This window comes from Notolepis coatsorum (assembly GCF_963971535.1).
Source record: "Notolepis coatsorum genome assembly, chromosome: 16".
Taxonomy (NCBI): domain Eukaryota; kingdom Metazoa; phylum Chordata; class Actinopteri; order Aulopiformes; family Paralepididae; genus Notolepis; species Notolepis coatsorum.
In genome coordinates this window covers 61,709,091-61,732,441 of record NC_140180.1, presented here as the reverse complement: position 1 = coordinate 61,732,441, position 23,351 = coordinate 61,709,091, and the positions used below count along the sequence as shown (strand labels likewise).

Sequence of the window (23,351 nt, the reverse complement as noted above, 5' to 3'; positions counted from 1 at the left end):
AGACCAGTATCGTTTGCCTGATCCGTTCAGCGTGAGGAGAAAAACTATCATAATGGATCTGATCTCCTCTCTAAAGATATTGCAAAATCCCTCACGCTAGCAGCCAAATCGATGCACTCACAGTCCTAGCAGCTATACCCCAGTAAAAATGACAACAATTATGCCAATAAAATCAAGGACTAAGTGCCGTGCTAGTTTCACCCACGCCTGTGACACGGCTGCTGCTGCTGCTCTGTGGAGGCAAATCCCACTAAACCTAATACTGCTGCTGCTCTGTGGAGGCAAATCCACTAAACCTAATGCTGCTGCTGCTCTGTGGAGGAAAATCCCACTAAACCTAATGCTGCTGCTGCTCTGTGGATGCAAATCCCACTAAACCCTAATGCTGCCTGCTGCTCTGTGGAGGCAAATCCCACTAAACCTAATGCTGCTGCTGCTGCTCTGTGGAGGCAAATCCCACTAAACCTAATGCTGCTGCTGCTGCTCTGTGGAGGCAAATCCCACTAAACTAATGCTGTTGCTGCTCTGTGGAGGCAAATCCCACTAAACCTAATGCTGCTGCTGCTGCTGCTTTTCTGTGGAGGCAAATCCCACTAAACCTAATGCTGCTGCTGCTCTGTGGAGGCAAATCCCACTAAACCTAATGCTGCTGCTGCTCTGTGGAGGCAAATCCCACTAAACCTAATGCTGCTGCTGCTGCTGCTCTGTGGAGGCAAATCCCACTAAACCTAATGCTGCTGCTGCTCTGTGGAAGGCAAATCCACTAAACCTAATGCTGCTGCTGCTGCTCTGTGGAGGCAAATCCCACTAAACCTAATGCTGCTGCTGCTCTAAATGTCCTAACACAACCCCCTCCAATGTACAGTAAATTACCAAGTATGGTCTTGTCAATATTCCAATGTACAAGTTTTGTTTGTACAGTTGTACAGTGTCCCCCACCACACCCCTCCTACCCAACCTCTCCCCCCCCACTCCTACCCCCCCCCCCCCCCCCCCCCCCCACACCCACCAACCACCTCCAGTGTACAGTCCCCCCCCCCCCACCTACCCAATCCAATGTACAGTTTCTACGTCAAATGTATATACTCTTTTCTTCTGGACTCTTTTTGTATCACAAACAGTACTGTATTTGCAAATCTGGTATGTCATAAATGTATATATGTAGCAGTACTGTCTATCTGTATGTCATATATGTTACGATGAATTGAAAATGGGGGACCCTGATGTAAACAAGACGAAAGTCTTTCTCTGGTCTGCATCCCCTTAACAATTGTATGTATTGAGCTGTACTGTACTGTACCCATTCTGCAATCTGTTAATAAAGTTTTCAATCAATCAATCAATCTCTGTGGAGGCAAGTCCAACTAACTGCGGCTTCTCAACATCGCAGGTCTTTTCAATGGACTGGAGGTGGATTAGAACACCTATTTCTCCAGCCACTGAAAAAAACACACTTGTACTGTACAATGTTAATTTGTTTTGGGATTTGGAGGGCTTTAAGGTAATGGAAAATAGTGTTGCAAATACCAAACAAACAAACAAACACACACACACACACACACACACACACACACACACACACACACACACACACACACACACATACACACACACACACACACACACACACACACACACACACACACACACACACACACACACACACACACACACACACACACACACACACACACACACACACACACACACACACACACACACACACACACACACACACACACACACACACACACACACACACACACACACTTGCGGTAGCTGGTTAATGACAGCTCAATGGAGAGGAAACCTATGACTCTGAGGCTATTTACCGAAGGCATTGTGTTCACTATACGGCAGACAAAGCAGCTGCATATCTAACAGGCGCTTAAGTAGCCTACTGTACAAACACATGCTGTACAGTTCTCAATTAAGAAATAGAAATAGAAATAGAAGAAATAGGAAGATGGTCAATAACATCATGATTTAGTCACAGGTAGGGGCGAGTGGGGTGAGATGAGCCAGTGGATAAGTTGACCCACCCACCTTTATATTTGGAGAAACATATTTTTGTCATTCAACCACATATTTAGGAAGAACCCTTCATTTTACCCAGGCTTTGATGGAGGGAAGCACATCAGAAAAGTGGTTTGCACATTGTTGTTGAAAAACGTCCTTTGCAATTAAAGGATAACTTTTCTAACCTTAGACCTGTCTACCATGTACCTGACATAGAGACCATCATTTCACTGATCGGTCCAGTATTGAGCTAGCTACAATTTCCCTGCAGGCTCCCACTGGGATACAATAGCAGACAATGGGGAAATGGGAAAATGTACTCTTAGAGTAAGCATTAAACATCAGCATTATTCATAAAAAAAGGAATACATAACTAATTGTGTTGTGTGTTTAGAGAAATATAAAAAGATATTTGTCACTGATAATTATATGCAATTAAATACAATTCTGTCAAAATCATGTTGAAAGCACAAATTGAGACGTTGAATGTGACAACTGAATACTTCAGTTTCTATGTTTCTATTCTTGGTTTGCTTTGTAGCCGCGTTTTACCGTGAATAAGAGACGGTGCTTGGAGCAGTTTTGGTGTTTGATGTGAAGCGGAAAAACAGCAAAAGTAGAAATGGGCCAAGAGAGACAGAAGCAAAGAGAAGATAGAGGAAAATCCATCTTTAATTGATTCTCTCTCTCCCACACATTGTCACACGGATATATGGATGAATACATTTTCACTGGTGCATTCCGCTTCACCCACACATTCACATTCATTCTCTCACTCTTGTACATAAACAGAATAAATAGTCATCTGCAAACAGATGCATGTATCAAGTATGCCAAAGGCCAAATGCTAAAGCCCTGTGAAATTAAAGCAAGAGCATTGAAAGGCATCATGAAAATAGGCTTCTTGAAGGAATATAAATTGTGTAGAAATGTGTACTATCAACCGTGCACGCACGAACGAACGCACGCACGCACGCACGCACGCACGCACGCACGCACGCACGCACGCACACACACACACACACACACACACACACACACACACACACACACACACACACACACACACACACACACACACACACACACACACACACACACACACACACACACACACACACACACACACACACACACACACACACACACACACAAAGAGAATGTGGTAGCACTTTAGTATACAGTGCTCCTACAGGGAAATTAGATGGAAATAACTGACATCTGTTAATCTGTGAAAAACTGTATTATAATACAGGGGAATAAACAAGGAATAGTGACTGCCCGACATGTTCTGTCAGCGCAGAATAATCAGGAAACAATGGCGTCCTTACATGTGTTGTTACTGTATTATAACTAAGTAATCTCTTCCACAATCTTCAAATGTCTGAAATTCAGCAGCTCTGAAAGCAACCCAGTAAATGAGGCAGTATTCCCTTTGCAGCTAACGGATGTAACGTTAGTAGCTAGCAAGTCAGACAAAGAGACTTTTTCTGTTTGCCTAATTTCAACTTGAACTCTTTTAAACGAACCCAATTTTTTAAAGTTTTTTTTAACAGAAAACAACAGTTGATCACGCTGAGATGATGCAAATGAAAGAAGCTAGGAAAGGGACTCTGACACACCGATCAACGGCCACAGGAAACGCAGAGATGGCCAGCTTCAAGCTAATATTATTGAAAAGACAAATGAACAAGCAGACAACATGGAGAAGATGATGATGGCAAACGCCCAACCATAACAAGACTGGAGATCTCACTAACCACCAGTGCATACAAGGAGATTGGCGCCATCAAAAAGGAAAACCAGACACTTGATAACAGATGCACTCTTTTGGAGAGCAATGCCAGCCCAAGTGAGTACCATCTCGCCCGAGATATATCAGAAGATGGGCCCCATGGCTCTGGACTCCCAGAGGAAACAGGAGAAAACAGCCAAACATTGCATCGGCTGAGGAGAACATAGTTCCCCATTATTTTCTTGACAAGTGTCAGGATCCTAGGCCCGGTCCTGGCTGGACTGGGCAGGATGGTAACATTGGGCAGTATCCTCCACCTAACTTTGGGCAATGCCCTCTATCTGACATTGGCCCTCGGCCTGACATTGGCGCCCTACCACCCTCTAGTGGTGACAAACAATCGGTGCGCTCCAGTACACTGGACATCCTGACTACTGTGATAACAATAATTAATAGTATGATTAATGTGGTGTCATGGTGTGTACTGTTGTTGACTTTCCCTTCCCTTGTGTGATGTGGTGTACTGTTGGGTTGTTAGGAGTTGCTTTTGTGTTTAGTTGTTCTTTGCTTATTGTCTAGGTGTTGTTTGTGATTCTGTGTTGGCCAGGTGTTCTTAATTGTTAATTAGTTGGGGTATATAGGGTTCTGTCTGTCCTCCCTTCTGTGTGGCGACATTCCTCCAGTTACCCCCTGTTCCTCCACGTTGTGTCGCACCGTTCTCCCTCTAGTAAGTCTTAGTGTTTGTTGTTTTGTATTGTGAAGTTGTTATGTAGTTTCTGTATTTTTCCTTGTATTGCACTGGATTCTACAGTAAACACCCTTCTCCAAGCTTCACTCCTCGCCTCTGCCTCCTCCATTCCTTCCCTTTCTGTATTATTGCATTCTACCTAACCCCATCGTGACAGAATGTCGCCACCAACATTAACGAATGCAGCAGGAAAGGCAAGCGATACCATCACCGTTGTCCTGGCCCTGATGGCCGGTGACATGAAGAGTTACTCACTGGCCAAATGGGGGTTCCTACTCCGGAAGATCGACCAGGTCGCCACTGAGAATCCGACACTGCAGACGGCGATGTGGGAGATGGCTGGACATGTTGCTGTCCTCATGGAGAAGCATAAGCCGAAGGCTAGGGTAGCTAGCCTGCCGACTGTTCTCAGGCTTACGGTCAGCCTAGATCCTCCCACAGCCGCTGAGGTTGCTCGGATGTCCATCGCCGGTCGGACGTCCACAGCTAACCTAGCTCCGCCGGTTAGCTTTGTGCCAATAGCTGACCGGCCATCCCCAGTTAGCACAGCTCCTCCTGTTAGCTCCGCCACTATAGATGGCCAGACGTCCCCAGTTGGTACAGCTCTACCCGTTAGCTCCGCTCATACAGCTAACCAGACGTCCACAGCTAACATAGCTCCACCGGTTAGCTTTGTGTCAATAGCTAACCAGCCACTCCCAGCTAACCTAGCTCCGCCCGTTAGCTTCGTGTCAATAGCTAACCAGCCACTCTCAGCTAACCTAGCTCCGCCGGTTAGCTTTGTGTCAATAGCTAACCAGCCACTCCCAGCTAACCTAGCTCCGCCCGTTAGCTTCGTGTCAATAGCTAACCAGCCACTCCCAGCTAACCTAGCTCCGCCCGTTAGCTTCGTTTCAATAGCTAACCGGTTGTTTCCAGCTAGCACAGTCTCCACTGCCAGACTAGGCTCCAGGTTCAGGGTGAGCCTAGTATCTGAGACAGACCAGATGTCTCCAGCTAGCACAGTCTCCACTGCCAGACTAGGCTCCAGGTTCAGGGTGAGCCTAGTACCGGAGACGGACCAGATGTCCCAAGCTAGCCAGGCATTCCCAGCTAGCACAGTTCTCACAGGGAGTCCAGGGCTCACAGTTATCCTAGCCCCTGAGGCTAGTATGGCTAACAAGGCCTCCACAGCTGTTCCGGCTTCCACGCCCGAGACAGCTAACCAGACTTCCACAGCTAACATAGCTCCGCCGGTTAGCTTTGTGTCAATAGCTAACCGGCCGTCCTCAGTTAGCACAGCTCCGCCTGTTAGCCCCGCTACAGTAGCTAACCAGACGCCCACTGCCAACCTAGGCTCCAGGTTCAGGGTGAGCCTGGTAGCGGAGACAGACCAGATGTCTCCAGCTAGCACAGTCTCCACTGCCAGACTAGGCTCCAGGTTCAGGGTGAGCCTAGTACCTGAGACGGACCAGATGTCCCAAGCTAGCCAGGCATTTTCAGCTAGCACAGTTCCCACAGTGAGTCCAGGGCCCACAGTTAGCCTAGCCCCCGAGGCTAGTATGGCTAGTAAGGCCTCCACAGCTGGTCCAGCTTCCACGCCCAGTCCAGCCTCTGCTCTGGGTCCTGGCTCCTCATCCCCGGATCCTACACCACGCCTCGCCGCCGAGACCGATCCGGTCTCCACGCCCTGCCCGGCCTCTCCACCTGGTCCGGCTGCCGTGCCGGCTCCCGGCTCTTCGACGGATCCTGGCTCCCCGTCTGGTCCAGCTCTGCGCCGTGATCGGCGTCCTGGTCCTCGCCGTGGTCTCCGCCGGGGTCTTCGCCGTGGTCTTCGCCGGGGCCTGCGTGGGATCCTGCTCCGGGGGTCGTCGCCGCCGCACCTCCATTCCGGCTCTCCTGAACCGGTCCCTAGTCCGGCGGCTGGAGGGCCTCTCGTCCGGGATCCGGCTCCAGGGTCCAGCTCCCCTTCCCGGGCTTCTACACCTGTACCCACCCCCCCTCGTCGGGCCTCGCTTCCCAGGTCCAGCCCTCCTCGTCGGGCCTCGGTTCTCAGGTTCTGCCCCCCTCCCCGGGTCTCGGTGCCCATCCCCACCCCCCCTCGTCGGACCTCTGTTCCCAGGTCCAGTCCTCCTCCCCGGGCCTCTGTTCCCGTCCCCACCCCCCCTCTCCGGGCATCTGCGCCCGTTTTCTACCCCCCTGGCTGCTATGCCCCTCCTGGGTTTTTCGTTCAGCCTCCTGGTCCCTTGTCTTCGGGTCCTCTCCCTGGGTCCTCTCCGGGGTTCCGGCTCCTCCCTCACCTGCTTATGGACGTTGTTTTCGGGTGTCTGGAAGCCACCCGTTGAGGGGGGGGTACTGTCAGGATCCTAGGCCCGGTCCTGGCTGGACTGGGCAGGATGGTAACATTGGGCAGTATCCTCCACCTAACTTTGGGCAATGCCCTCTATCTGACATTGGCCCTCGGCCTGACATTGGCGCCCTACCACCCTCTAGTGGTGACAAACAATCGGTGCGCTCCAGTACACTGGACATCCTGACTACTGTGATAACAATAATTAATAGTATGATTAATGTGGTGTCATGGTGTGTACTGTTGTTGACTTTCCCTTCCCTTGTGTGATGTGGTGTACTGTTGGGTTGTTAGGAGTTGCTTTTGTGTTTAGTTGTTCTTTGCTTATTGTCTAGGTGTTGTTTGTGATTCTGTGTTGGCCAGGTGTTCTTAATTGTTAATTAGTTGGGGTATATAGGGTTCTGTCTGTCCTCCCTTCTGTGTGGCGACATTCCTCCAGTTACCCCCTGTTCCTCCACGTCGTGTCGCACCGTTCTCCCTCTAGTAAGTCTTAGTGTTTGTTGTTTTGTATTGTGAAGTTGTTATGTAGTTTCTGTATTTTTCCTTGTATTGCACTGGATTCTACAGTAAACACCCTTCTCCAAGCTTCACTCCTCGCCTCTGCCTCCTCCATTCCTTCCCTTTCTGTATTATTGCATTCTACCTAACCCCATCGTGACAGACAAGGCTGACCCTCATGCAGTGATGTTCTGAAACAGAGAAGCTGTTTGTGCGTTGCAGTGTGATTTTTGTGGTAAAGTTTTTGTTTTTATTAAAGATGATCACTTTTGAAGAACTTTTCCAGCACTGTTCACTATTTCACTATTTTATCCAGCACTGTTCTCAGGTACTGTGGAATTTACATTAGAGAGGTTTATTCTATTACCTATAGTATATTTTTGTTGTTGTTGTTGTTGTTGTTTTGATGCACTTTTGAAACCATACAGTATGCTAACGCCTTTGATGAGACTGCAGTCTACTCCGGTATTATATCTTAAAGCCTCTGAAAACTGGCTTGGGCATCATATTAAGCATCAACCAATATTTCAATAAAAAAGATGATTATAACTAGTATAAAACCCAGCTGTTTTTATTTAACTATACTGTACCTCCCGGAATATGACGCCAATGAGGCTAACATTTTCCATTCACATACCGTACATGAAACGGTTAGCATTCGCTTTGCTATACTACACTTTCTGCCAGAGGCAGAGTGTTTTTTATGATTGGTGTGTGGAATTAATTGCATAATTTTTTATAATAAACGCATAACCACACCTAATTCAAACCCCATATCAAGAAAGTTTACAAATACTTCAATGACAATATTTCGAATTTGGATTGAAACTAATTTCTTTAGATGCTTACTATTATGTACATAAGACCCTAAATTACATAGTTAGAATGCTATTGTAGACTTGGGTTTCCAGGGGCTTTAAGGCGGGATGTAACTTAGAATCGATTTTTTTCAACAACTACACAAACACCAGACGGAAACTCAGGTGGGCCAACAGTGTGATGTACTGTTAGACAGGTGAGAAAACAGTCAGTAAATACAGCATCCCAGAAAGATGTCTGAATGTGTCCAGCATGAGACGAGGAAGGTTGCTAAGGCAGCAGCACACAGCATCCCTCTGGTGCCATATCCCTGGCCTGTAGAGCCTTGGCCAGCAGGATCCATCTTTATTAAATTAAACCTGCAGCTAGCTGCATACGCTTAATTAGTGACAGCCAAGCCCATATCATTAAAATCACTCACTGGGAACTGTACACTGCTATGGAGCCATGTGACGGTTTTATGCAATCCATTTACCATTTATCTTGTTACTCTATTGTTACTGTACAAAGGGGAATAAGCAAGGAACAGTGCATACATTATTTGTTGTTACTGTGTTATTATGGGTTGGATTGATTGAGGAATAGTGCCAGCCTACTGTACCATATCCTTTCTCTATTATAATCTGAATCTTAACTATGAATTAAAAGACATAAATTATCCATAATGTAATTAATAACTAGTGCAGTACATAGGATATAGAAGGGTTTCACATCAATGTCAGACTCAGTGTGCATCAGTGGCGTCGTTAGCCCTGGGCTGGATGTTTTTCTCCTAGCCCCGGATCTTACATTTTTTTTTTTGTAATATCAGCATCCCCATTGTCTGTGCTGAATGTTTGTTAGTGTTTGGTATTTTTTGTTGGTTTTTAGTACTTTCAAACATCCATTTTTAGTAAGTAGTTTTCATTTGATCCTATAATTCTTTCATTCACCGATTTGTGGACTTTTTTTTAGTGTCCTGAAAGGCGCCTTATAAATCAAATGCATTATTATTATTATTATTATTATTATTATTATTATTATTATTATTATTATTATTATTATTATTATTATTATTATTATTATTATTATTATTATTATTATTATTATTATTATTATTATTATTATTATCATCCAGGAGGGAAAAGAGTCAAGACACTTTGGATAGTAGGGACTGCATCTCTGCCTGTCCTGACCAGGAAACACTTTGCAACTGTGATCTCCTCTGGCATTGTAATGTGTGGCGAGGGGTTGCAGCAATTCCACTGAGAGAAACTGGTCTGAGGCTGGATAACATGCCTGTATGCCTCTCATAAGTTGTTATCCAACTCATGAGAACCTGCTCTCAAGCTCTTGCAGCATTCTGTCGACGACTGGATAGAACAGTCTCTGTCTCAGCTGATCTCCTGAGCTGAGGTCTGAGCTTGTGCCACAAGATGACTCAACTACATACTCGTCCATCATTTTCTGCTTCCTCCTTTGGCTGGTAGTATGTTCCTCAATCCAAAGGCCATTACATATGGCCTTTGTCCTGTCATACATGTCCACTGCCATCTCTGAGGTGCGATAACCTTTTTTTTTTTTTTTTTTTTTTTATTATCTTTCTTCCCCTCCTTTTTCCCGATTTTTCTCCCATCCCACCCTTCCTGGTTGTTGCGTACTTTCCCCTACTGTTGGTCCGGGAGACCGGAGACTGTCACATGCTTTCCTCCGACGCATGTGCAGCCTGGGGCAGGCCAACCTGGCCGCGCAGGTTCTCACCGGGGAGAGTGTAGCGTGTGGGAGGCCACACTATCTCTCCTCAGATCCAACCCTCGCTGAGCAGGCGCCCCGACCGAACTGTAGGGGTCGCTGTCCACAACGCCCAGGACCCACCCTTCAGCTTCCCACCCCCTGATACAGCCAATTGTATCAGCGTGAGAGGACAGCCAAGCTGATAGCAACGCCGGGAGCTGGATTCGAACAGGCGAATCCTAGTGTCTCCCGGTGTTGGTGACGAACGTAATCTCCGTGCGCCACCTGCCCCCCCGCGATAACCTTTGAGTGTGTCCTGCACTGTGCTTTTAAATAGTACAGATATTGAAGATGTGCACTTTAATGCAGCAGCACCTGGAGCCATCCATACCCATGTCCAGTGTCCACTGACAAAGACATGCTCATGATACTGTGATAAACTATAATAAGCTTTAATCGAACCCTGGTTCATTTCCTCGGATAGTCCGGTTGGTTTGGGGTGGTGTGAAAGCTCATTCACTCTTGCAAGTGAACCCTGCTGCGGTTCATTTGAGATGTGAATGCAAAGCGGACCAAAGGCAGGAAAAGACCCAAAAATCTAATTTTTTTTATGAGAAGACTGAAACATATGTATATAATGAAACACACAATACAGTTTTTTTTCGATTGCCTAAGCATGATTTTGAAAACGGGGGCCGGTGTTTCAAAACACACAATTAGCACAACCACACACACAATTATCAGAACACCTCAGATCCTTTGCTAAATTAAACACTTGTCAAAACCATACACTAATTTATAAAAACTACATTTTGTTACCATATGAAACACACGTTTCATATGACTTAATTCTGTTTGAACCAGTTACACACACTGCTGTGCTTAACACTTTAAGTGCCGAAAGACGTGTTTAGGCGTCCTTCCCCGCCATGCTCAAGTTGCCGAAGACGCCGTAACTCGTCTTTGATATCAATATTTCAAAAATCTGTGATCGGATTCATATTTCCCATCCGCTGGCCTGAGACCCACCAAAAAGCCCCACTGAACCCTCTAGCGGTTCAAGAGCGCCATCTGGTGGCCGATCGGCGCAATCGCCAAACAGGAAGTTACTTGGACGATGTGCTGTTCACCCATATTACTTCCGGGCACTCGGTATAGGTCCCGGCACTCTAGCTCGTCACAATACATAGCGATCTGTTGCCAATAACTCGATAAACAACATGATTTGGACGTATATACCATTATACAACCTGGAAATGGACCGGGTATTTCAACATCCCATAATAGGAAAATGTATACTCCATGCTCATCGCCCAACGGCGCGAGGAAGATACGGTAAGATTCAGCGTTATTTTTCAATGTCTTCTATACTAACTGATCTGATGAACATATGACCCACATTAGATGAATGGTATAACGCTGCCCACAGAATTATAAACGCCCCCTCGGCCATCCGGTCAACATCAGATGACGTGTAGTAACTTCTAGAACCATGTCCAGTTGGAATTTTTTATATCGCGCCGATTGCCATCAAACTGTATTTCATCATCAATATAATGCATTTGGGGCTATAGATCACGTTCTGGAGAAAGCTGCAGAAAGAGATGAAAACATACTTATACTTTAGACCATACTTTAGTATGAATATGTGAATGAAAAAGTTTAACGTTGCTTCACCCTGAACATTACATATAGGACATTGAATGGGCCCTAATAATGGCAATCTAGCAATATAATCTAAAAAGTTATAGCCCTGCAAAGAAGGGGAACTTCTCCATAGACAAATAGAGCTGGCAACCCATGCATGGTCATGAATTTAACCTCCGGCAGTTAAAGTGTTAACCTAAAACACATTTAGCAATTCTACTTCTCAGTGATTAGAGTACTGTAAGTGAAGTATGCAGAGAATGTGCAAATATACAATAAATTCACCAAACACTACACAAGACCAATGAAAATATAATTTATTTATCTACATATACCCAAATCAATGATGCAGACTGATGAAAAAAATAACATTTTCTCTCCATATACCCAAATCAATGATGCAGACTGATGAAAATATAAATGTTCTCTCCATATAACCAAATCAGTCAACATTTCAACATGGAGAATCACAACAATACATGTCCCAGTTTTCATGCTACTATGTGCATAACACTGTAAGCTCAGCAAATATCAGACAAACATAAAATACTGTATCCAGTACAGGTTAAAATTACAGTAAAACAATTTCTTTTTGAAAAAACTTAAACAGAAAATACTAGACATTATCTCTTTGCCTAGCTGGATCTGGCAAGATAATTTTTTGTTGTGATTCTCCATTTTGACTGATTTGGGAAAATGGGAGAAAATGTATATTTTCATCAGTCTGCATCATTGGTTGTCTTGTGTAGTGTTTGGTGAATGTATTGTATATTTTCACGTTCTCTGTGTACAGTACTTCACTCTCCTTCCATTTTTGCTGCATTTTTATAGTGCTTAAACCTGATTGGTGTATCTACAATTAAGCAATGGTGTGTTTGTGCATCTGATGGCTGTGTTTAACCAATTGGCTCATATGTGTGGTAATTTGACATTCTGTGTCTAATGTAATGCAAGTGTGTTTAGTGTTTTGCAAATCACAGTGTGTATTGTTTTGCAAAAAGTGTGAGGCTGACATTGTAGGGGTGCAAATCTGGGCCTATATTTTGCTCCTTGAGTGTAAGGTTTTGATAATTGTGTAATACTTTTGATTTGAGTGTTTATGCAATTGAAGAAAACTGTAAAGGCTAGAGATGAACTGTTTATTTCTTTTGTACATAGGCTGTGCATATGTTTGTTTGTTTGTTTGTTTATTTGCTTATGTGTATGATTCTTAACTGTGTTTTTATTTAGTTATTGGTGTATATGTGTGTATGTATGTACAGTATATATATATACTCCTGTTGGGGCTTCTTGGACCAGATCAATGTTTTATCTGGCTAAATAAAGGTTAAATAAATAAATAAGAAACTGATGATTTGGTCCTGTTAACTTTGAATTTTCTATGGGGACTGCCCAGATCCCTCTCATGGACCTGGACCTCACTTTGAGAACCTCGAATGATTCTAGTTATTCAGTATTCATCTCTAATTACTCTAAAATTGCGTATTTCTGTGTTTAAAAAAAAGAAAAAAGAAAAAAAAAGGGGGGGGGGGGGCCCCCCCCCCACCCCCCAGGCTGAAGCCCCCAATGTTTTCTAACCCTAAAAACGCCCCTAGTGTGCATGCATGAAAGAGGGAAACAGGAATGTAATCCTGGTCAGAACAACAAGGCAGACTATAATAGTAGCCACGCTAGCGGTCTAAAAAATCAATCCATGCCAAAGCTATATGTAAAAGGTGAAAGACTCACACTCACAGTCATGCTGATTTGGTCAAATGTCCAGCCGTTTTCATTTTAAACAACTTTTAGTCAGGGGAGTGCCATGGTTTCTCCATAGAGCCCTGTTTTTAGCGCGATTTTAACGTGATTCAGCGGGTATTGCTGATTGGCTTGAACACAGTGGGCTAGATCCACAAAGAATGGATTGCACGGAGCAAGTTGCACCCTTACTTACAATTCATTATGAATTGAAAATGGGGGACCCTGATGTAAACAAGACGAAAGTCTTTGTCTGCATCCCCTTAACACTTTCAGTGCCCAGCAGGGGGCGCACATTTAGTGCTTGAATGCCCACCATCCACTTCAATGTTAGCATTAATATCACCTAATCTATGTTTTAAATTATGGCTATGTGTCTAATCTGCCCGTCGCATTATCAATGACTCATTTCCAGTCAACATTGTCGAAGCGGATTGTTTTCTTATTGGTTCATTTCCATTTTATAGCATTTTGAAAAGCCCTCGTTTTCACGGAAAAATAAAAGATTCCATGATAATCGCCCTTACTGTAATATTCTAGAACGTTGTCATTTTCCGGCCTATTTATGAATCGTTTTCAAATAAACGCTAGATTATCGATAGTATATGTGTACATGTGCACGCTGGTGCCGCTCGCTGAAAATCGATTCTCTCAGTTCCTGATCGCTCTTACAGTCAAACAGCCATATCACATTATAGGGGAAAAGCTTATATCTCCGTGAAAACGGGTCTGATTATCCTAAGACTGGTAAAATAGATTCCTTACCTGAGATCAGATGGTATCCAAATGGATTATTCCAATTCCTGATCGCCATTCCAAAAATCGATCCTTTTATTGATCCCACGCGTATACTGTAAAACACATATTACACGCTGTGCTGAGGGTCCAGAATGAAGCTGATCGGCTCCGGTTACATGCGTGAGAAGTAAAATGTGGATTCCGGAGTTTTTTTTTCTCATCCATTTTCATCGAGTCCAATCCAAAATGGTACATTACCATCTGGGAGACGATAGGGGGCGCTTTTTTCACATCTGAGCGCCTGGCGGGGCAGGATTACCAACGGTAGACTCGGTTGATGAAATATGAATTCAGATCGCTAATAAAAAAAAAATCTGAGAATTCTCGTGATGGGCATTTAACCCGTGGGCTGATATCCCGAGAAATCTCGTGATGGGCATTCAAAGTGTTAACAATTGTGCGTATTGAGCCGTACTGTATTGTACCCATTCTGCAATCTGTTAATAAAACTTTCATTCAATCAATCAATCTGCACAGTGATTGATTGAATGAAAATGTTCTAATGAAAAATGTATTCCAAGGTATCTTAGTGATGATCTTTCCTCTAGCATCACCATCAGGCCAAACATTCATATCCTACTTGGGAAAACAATAAATCATAGCATTCATTCAAATCTTTCCAAATGTGTGGTGTAGATTCATGACCCCTAGGCTGGTCACTTGATTTTTTTTTTTACCAAACTTGCTGTGTGGAATTTGGGGACTACAGTACCATCTTCAAACGTGTAATTTAGATAATTGATAGGCCAAACCATATGATTTCCAGATCCAATCCAATTTCAGAAGAACGCATGGTAAACAGGAAATTATTAATTACTGTCCGATTCCCACTAAAACTTGACAAAATGTATATGTTTGCCTTACAATAGCAAGGAGGCCTGCAACGTTCTGAGTCATCTGGCCTCATGGTGGCCCTATTCTCATAAAGCAAAAAACATCTACTCCCCAATGGCTCGTATTAGGGGCGTGGTCAAAATAATGGATTAGCATTTGGGGATATACCTGCTGTCAGTCACTGACAGCACATGTCTAGTTAAAACCACAAAGGTAAGGCAAAGAAAAGTAACCAGAAGCAGTACACATGACAATAATTGGGTTATTTATTATGAACAAGAAGGTTTCATTATTTCATTCAAATACATAAACAGCAGTATCAGATAAGAAGGTTAATACTATTATGTAGGGATTACTGTGAGATTCAAAGGCCACAGCATCCCATGCTAAATGTTCCCTGTCTTCTGCCTATATTATTCATGCTATGTCTACAGTACCTCCAATACACACACATTGTTGCTCTCTTGTTCCTTTCCTATTGCTCAACTATTATTAATTGGGAATTACAGTGGGATTAACCTCCTAAAGCCCAAGCTGTTTTTTTACATGCATTTTCTATTTCTCTTGGCTATTTGGGCTTATTGGACCCTAATTAGAATACAAACTAAGAATCATCTTTTGATATGATGTACTTTTAGAGAAAAATGATGTCCACACATGTGGATTCTTGGTCCGAATTACCATAAAACTCAATTTAGTCACCATTGTGTAATAGAATGAGAAACTCTTTATTTTCACCTTGAACACGGCAGTTTTTTTCCTGACTGCTTTTGCATGTATTGATAACACATACACACACATTCTTGAACATGTTTTGAATATCAGAGTACAATAATCATGGAAACATTGCACCTTTGGACAGTTAAAACGAATGCATGGATCATTTGAAAAGCTGCAAACAGTAATTGCAGGATGACATTGTATGCCTGTAACAAAATATAAAACATTCAAATACATTTTTTAATTGTCACGGTACGTACACAGCACGCTACGTACAACAAATGACGGAACGTCATAGTGAAAAAAAAAGGCCTGGGTTAGAGACTGGAGGCCTGGGTTAGAGACTGGAGGCCTGGGTTAGAGGCTGGATGCCTGGGCTAGAGACTGGAGGCCTGGGTTAGAGGATGGGGGCTGGAGGCCTGGGTTAGAGGCTGGATGCCTGGGTTAGAGGCTGGAGACTGGAGGCCTGCGTTAGAGGCTGGAGGCCTGGGTTAGAGACTGGAGGCCTGGGTTAGATACTGGAGGCCTGGAGACTGGAGGCCTGGGTTAGAGGCTGATGGTTGGTCATTTGTATCCAGGATGGGATCATCGTTGTCAGATAAGTCTAAATCTGAGTTGTCTTTATCAATCAACCCAAGTAGCTGCATAGCTTGGTGATCGGCCGAGAAATCCGCTCTTTGCTCTTTAAAGCTTGGTCCGCTCCGCTAATCGCTCATGTTGACCCCGCCCCCAAGTCGCTCTCCGCTCGCTCCCCGCTCACCTTGAATCGAGCGCTCCCCGCTCCCCGCGCCAGATCGCTCGGCAGATTTTTTATTTTTTTTGGAGCATGATGTAAATTAGCTCAAACTACAACAGTCTACACCCCCTGGGCCCCTTAACAATTGTTTGTATTGAGCCACATTGTAATTGTACCCATTCTGCAATGTTAAATAACGTTGTTTATCCATTCACTAGCTCTATTAAAGGGGAACTCCAACATTTTGGGAAATTAGCTTATTTAACATCTTCCCTGGAGTTAGACAAGAAGATACATACCTTTTTTGTCTCTGTGCGTGCATTTTAGCTTTGGGAATAGACGCTCCGTTAGCATAGCTTAGCTTCATCACTGGAAGTGCATGACCTTGGTGGGCTCTAGGTCAACTCCTGAAAAGGGGGTCAATGTCAGACTTTGCAATCAAAAGTTAGGGGGCTAATAACCCTTGCCATAATTTCAGTGCGCCCCCTAACTTTTGATTGCAAGGTCTGACATTGACCCCCATTTTCAGGAGTTGACCTAGAGCCCACCAAGGTCATGCATATCAAATTTGGTCAATGTCAGACCTTGCAATACACTGTAAGGCACTGTAAGGCTACTGTCCTGCCTCACTTCCAGTGATGAAGCTAAGCTATGCTAACGGAGCGTCTATTCCCAAAGCTAAAATGCACGCACAGAGACAAAAAAGGTATGTATCTTCTTGTCTAACTCCAGGGAAGATGTTAAATAAGCTAATTTCCCAAAATGTTGGAGTTCCCCTTTAAGCGATGATAGCTAGCCGAGCCACAATGCTATGGTCGCTGCCATTAACGTTAGCATGTAAGCTAACGACAACAACAATGGCGTCGATACTTTTTCTAACAGGAGTGAGTGACAAAGCCTGAACAGGATATCACAGGTTCACCCTTCTCATTGGTTGAAAATGGCCTTCATGTTTGTACATCGCCATCTGTTGCTTTGGCATTGTACTGCATGTATATATTACATCAGTGTTATGCCGCGTTCACGTTACGTGGGAAGAAGCGGAAGAACCAGCTTCTGACTGGGAAAAACCATTCACGTCAGCCTCCTAGTGGTAATTCCTACTAGGACATATGGGATTTTTTTATAGACCCCGATATCTCCCACTTCGCGTCACGAATTGCGGAAGTATGGATGTGGGCGTTTCATCCATAGATATATATAGAGTCAAAGCGTGAAGGCTTCCTAGTTGTAGCAACGAGATGTCCTCTGGTTCTTCCGCTTCTTCCCACGTAACGTGAACGCGGCATTAAACCACTGTGAGCGGCCTGGAGTGGATTGGAGCGGAGGAGAACTCTCGCTCCGGACGTCGCGCAGACACATTTTAAAACCCACTCCTCGCTCACGTCAAAACCGCCCGCTCCGCTCCCCGCGCCGCTCACGCTAGATCCGCTCACATGCACTGCTTGGTGCACAGAAAAACAGAAATAAAAACATGACAAAATCAAATACAAATCAATGTCATTCATGCATTACTTATTTGTAAATGATTTCAATGGTACTGTACAACGTTTTTAACCCAACTAATTTATGTATGTATGTATTTAGTGATTGAATTGTTATGTATTACATTTAGACAATGTACAGCCTTTTAACTGCACCAGATATACTTGTTTTATCATTTTACATGTGTGCATGTTTACTAGTATATTAGCTGTTTCGACGAGCTTCAGTCCATAAGTACACAAACGTGTACTTTATGTTTAGTGACATGCTAAGTTCTTATTTTTACACTTTTTTTTCAAATTTGCTTGTCATGACAAATGTCCAATGCTTAAATAAATATCTAAATAAGAATAAGCCATACAATAAGGCAGGACTTCTTACCTGGTTGATATTTGTGTCTGGAGTGGCCACTTGAATTTCCCCTCCTATTCGCCGCCATCTTGAACTTTTAATATTGTATGTTATACTCTTCTGACACCACCTGATGGCAGTATAAGTGTCCACATATGTAGCCATAAGACCCCAATTCAGCAGTGTACACAATTGTGGACATAAGAGCTAAAAAGAGCTGTCCATGCATGTGACCACTAAGCCTTAAGAGGTAGTGTTTGAGGGCTGACCTTCAAAGCTTTTTTTGGCAATCGAAGCTTCAGGGCCGAGCTTCGATTTTAATTCGAAGCTTCAATTTTTTTTTAAATTTTTTATCTTATGTTGTGGGACTTGTACAGCACTTTGGTAAACTTTGCTGTTTTTAAATGTGCTCTATAAATAAAGTGGATTGGATTAATTAATTAAGTAGCCCCTTTAGTGACTGTGACGCAGCCAACAAGGTTTCACTCGGCTGCCCTGCCTGGGTGGCTTCTATACTTTAAGCAAGTGGCTTGTCCTTCCGCGTTTTTGGACGGTTAAGCTTAGGCGCTCTTTCGAAGTTGGTTAAGGTTAGAGTTTGTCTTAGACTTAGAGGATTCCTCCCACCTCTTGCAGAGACAAGTCGCATTTCTTTCCTCTCTCCCAAGGCCTTCAAGGCCGTTCCTACCGCCGCCTCTACTGCTCCATGGAGGCCGACGCTGCTATGCTCTGCTTCGTGCCGGTGGCCGGACTATACTCAAATCAACTCTAAATCGATCTAATCAGTGGATTGCATATTTTCTTCAAGAAGCAGAATAAGGCTAACCCTCTCTGCCTATTGGGACATCATAATCGGGTTACCAACTTGAAGACGTGGTCATTTTTGGATTATCGAAGCTTTTGGACTGCAATAAGAAGATTTTGGATCCGTTTACCGCGCACAGGATCTACCAAAAATCTACCAAAATGAACTGATAAGACACTTGGACACTTGGACTAATAATGCATTCAGTCATTTGGACGGAGTTGTTAAAACTCACTCCACTCAAATCAATAGAGTTATATTCCACTCTATTCAAATCAAATTTAAAGGGACGTGGCTGGGATAAATTGTGCTAGTCAGTCAGCCAAAACAAATTCCTGGACAAGGTCGAACCGAGAGCTCTGGAGTCGAAGGCCATCTGGGAGATAAGAGTGGCGAGCGGCGAGCGGCTTCCTACACCCCCAATCCCTAGTCCCACCCCCCCCCTCCTTCCTCTGCATTGGCGCTGCACTGTCGGCTGCCTCGTGTGAGGGAGACCTCCCCCCACCCAGGACTTGGCTTGTGCACTCCCCCCCACCTTCCCCCCCCCCTCCCACTCCCCCCCCCCCCTACAGCCCTGTAACAACCCCAACCCACTCCCCCCTCCTTCCGTAAATGGCGCTGCCTATGACGGCTGCCAGTCTGTTTGCGGTGGTGAATATGCATATGTTTGTCTCAAGGCTCTGTACCATTATTACTATCTAAAATGTAATAATTGTGGAATATTACTGTAATGAGCTGTATGTGTATGATCCAAGCGTCCTATGATCCTCATAGGAACATAACAGAAAAAAGCATTCCATGTGAAGGTATTCTGTATCTTTGCATGTCAACTAATAAAGAAACTTGAGCATGGCGATAGAACACCAGCCCTGATTCCAAACTCTAACCTTAACCAACTGCGAAAGAGTCGCCTAAGCTTAACCAGTGATAAACTAGGCGTTAGGTAGTTTGCAGGCTGTTAGACCCGGAAATAGGCGTAGAACTTGCGGTCCCACGATTGGCGCACATGTCACATGACCAGAAACGTGCGTGGCCAATCAGAGCGCAAAACGGGAACGCGGAAGGACAAGCCACTTGCTTAACACTTTGAATGCCCAAACCGAGTTTTCTCGGGTTTACCCCCCGCGGGTTGAATGCCCATAGCGAGAATATTAGTTTTTTCTCGTTTTTTTTTATTAGCGATTTGAATTCATATTTCATCAACCGAGTCTACCGTTGGTAAATCAGCCACCCCAGGCGCTCAGATGTGAAAAAAGCGCCCCCTATCATCTCCCAGATGGTAATTCACCCTTTTGGATTGGACTCAATGAAAATTTATGAGAAAAAAAAACGGAATCCACATTTTACTTCTCACTCATGTAACCGGGGCGCGATCAGCTTCATGCTGGACCCTCAGAGCAGCGGGGATTATGTGTTTTACAGTATACGCGTGGGATCAATAAAAGGATAGATTTTTGGAATAGCGATCAGGAATTGGAATAATCCATTTGGATACCATCTGATCTCAGGTAAGGAATCTATTTTACCAGTCTTAGGATAATCAGACCCGTTTTCACTGAGATATAAGCTTTCCCACTATAATGTGATATGGCTGTTTGACTGTAAGAGCAATCAGGAAATGAGAGAATCGATATTAGTACACTGCACAGTATTGTATATTGTATGGTAACTATGTCTATTCTGCATCGAACATTGTACATATGTCTAAACTGAACACTGTGACCTCATTTTTTTACTTCTAATTTTACTATGTTATTTTATTTCATACTTATCTTGTCTTGCACAGTCTCTGGAGCGCAACAGTAAGAAGCATTTTGTATAAAAGTATTCTGTACTTCTGTATGACAACTATTAAAGAAACTTGAACTTGATTTTCAGTGTGCGGCACCAGCGTGCACATGTACACATATACTATCGATAATCTAGCGTTTATTTGAAAACGATTCATAAATAGGCCGAAAAATGACAACGTTCTAGAATATTACAGTACAGGGCGATTATCATGGAATGCTTTTTTTTGTGTGAAAACGAGGGCTTTTCAAAATGCTATGAAACGGAAATGAACCGACAAAAAAACAATCCGCTTTGACATTTTTTTCTTTTTCTTTTTTACTTCGTTTTTTCTTTTTATGTTCGAAGCTTGTGCCATCGAACGAAGCTTCGAAATATTTTCTTCTTCTTCCTTTGTTATTACTGACATATTACCAAATTGGCTTGCAACTCCCAGTTGGGCAATAAGTAAAAACCAAGCAACAGTAAAAACACATTGATTGCAAAAGAAGAGAATTGGGGTACTATTCCTTGCTTTTATTTGCCTTTATAAGGAGATGAGCAGGCTGCCATTGTCACTCGTCCTTGCTTATTCCCCCAGTATACTAATAATACAGTAATAACGAGCAACATGATATGTCAGATTTATGCAATTTCACGCTTATTCCCGATTGGTGTTATTTCCATGTAATTGCCTGGTAACTACAGAGTAGTGTACTGCATGCTAGCGAGGAGGGGAGGCAGCCAGCTTGTAGCCCCAGTCCCTGGCTGTGATGTGCCATGTACTACGTTGCCACCATTGATTGGGAATCTCCCTGCATTGCTGGCCTGCCATTGGCTAGCTGCAGTGAGTGGCTCCCGGTCAGCATTACCATAGCAGCACTCTCAGCGAGACAGGCGCTATTAGGCAGCCAGCAACACATTCAATTCAATTCACCTTCCAATTTAGTAGAAATGGAAAAAGATGCTACCCTCTCCCCACCACCCCCACCCCTCACAATAGCCCTAATCCAATTGACCAGGCTAGAATCATTCTAAATACTCTGAGAACATGCACTTCTGTTTTGAACATGTGCTTCTGTTTTGAAGTGTCGACAATGATATCTAAGCACTTCTAGTCGGGAAATAACCTGGGCACATTATAATACTGGATACTGGATTGTTAAAATCTTTTTATATTGTAATGCCTTTGATGAGACCACGGCCTACTCTGGTGTTCAATCTTAAAGGTCCCCTATCTTATAAATGGCCTTTTCCAGTGGTTTGCATTGTTTTCTAGCAATGTGGGGTTGTACCAACACTGACTACAGTAGGTGTGAAATTCTCATTCAGGCGCATTCCTCCAGTTCAGTTCGAGTGGAAATAATGAGGAAGCGGTTTCCCTGTCAGACACTTGCACTTCCCCAAAAGAGAGAACAAGAGAGAGAGAGAGAGAGAGAGAGAGAGAGAGAGAGAGAGAGAGAGAGAGAGAGAGAGAGAGAGAGAGAGAGAGAGAGAGAGAGAGGGAGAGACAGACAGACAGATAGAGAGGGAGTGAGAGGCTCTCATACGGTGCAAGTCTCGGAGCGATCTCTCCTCTGTCTCTCCCCCTGATTTTGACACACTCGCGACTCGAGCCGCTCACAGTCAGTAAATACAGCATCCTAGAGAGATGTATGAATGTGTCCAGTATGAGATGAGGAAGGTTGCTAAGGCAGCAGCACACAGCCTCCCTCTGGTGCCATATCCCTGGCCTGTAGAGCCTTGGCCAGAAGGATCCATCTTTATTAAATTAAACCTGCATACGCTTAATTAGTGACAGCCAAGCCCATATTATTAAAATCACTCACTGGGAACTGTACACTGGTGGGGAGTGTGTGTGTGTGTGTGTGTGTGTGTGTGTGTGTGTGTGTGTGTGTGTGTGTGTGTGTGTGTGTGTGTGTGTGTGTGTGTGTGTGTGTGTGTGTGTGTGTGTGTGTGTGTGTGTGTGTGTGTGTGTGTGTGTGTGTGTGTGTGTGTGTGTGTGTGTGTGTGTGTGTGTGTGTGTGTGTGTGTGTGTGTGCATGCGTGCGTGCGTGCTTGCGTGCGTGCGTGCGTGCGTGCGTGCGTGTGTGCATAGTTAAGGGCATATAGAACTATGTCTATTATTTGTGTAATAATACAGACATAGCTTCCCTTCTGTCATGCCCAGCTGCGGTGATGCCCATGGATATATATTAAAACTTGTGCTACGGTAGCATTCATTAGCAATAATCTTGAACCTTTTCATATAAATAAATGAGGGCTGTCAAAATATTTTATCGTGCTAAAATCATATGATTGTCCATAGTTAACTGTGATTAATCGCATATTAATCGCACACTACTTATCTGTTGTCCGGAATGTACCTTAAAGGGATATTTTTCTAATGTTTAATAATCTTATCAACATGGGAGTGAACAAATATGTCCATAAAAACAAAGGTATTGGATTTAGCATAAAATAGATATGCTGATATAATAATCACAACATGGCAATGCCCAATAGGCGACAACAGACGGCCATATTGACCAGATAAATGTAACATTTACATTACATCAGTATGAGTACTTACACAATGTAGTGTCCAACTTTACTCACTAAAACATCCCC

The 23,351-nt window shown here is 43.9% G+C and overlaps 1 protein-coding gene across 4 annotated transcripts in view; it reads right to left on the bottom strand.

Moving 5' to 3' along the window:
* Positions 1-23,351, bottom strand: part of fgf13a (fibroblast growth factor 13a) — a gene marked incomplete at both ends in the record, with an annotated part of 258,707 nt that overhangs the window by 43,482 nt on the left and 191,874 nt on the right. The gene's annotated exons all lie outside the window — the stretch shown is intronic.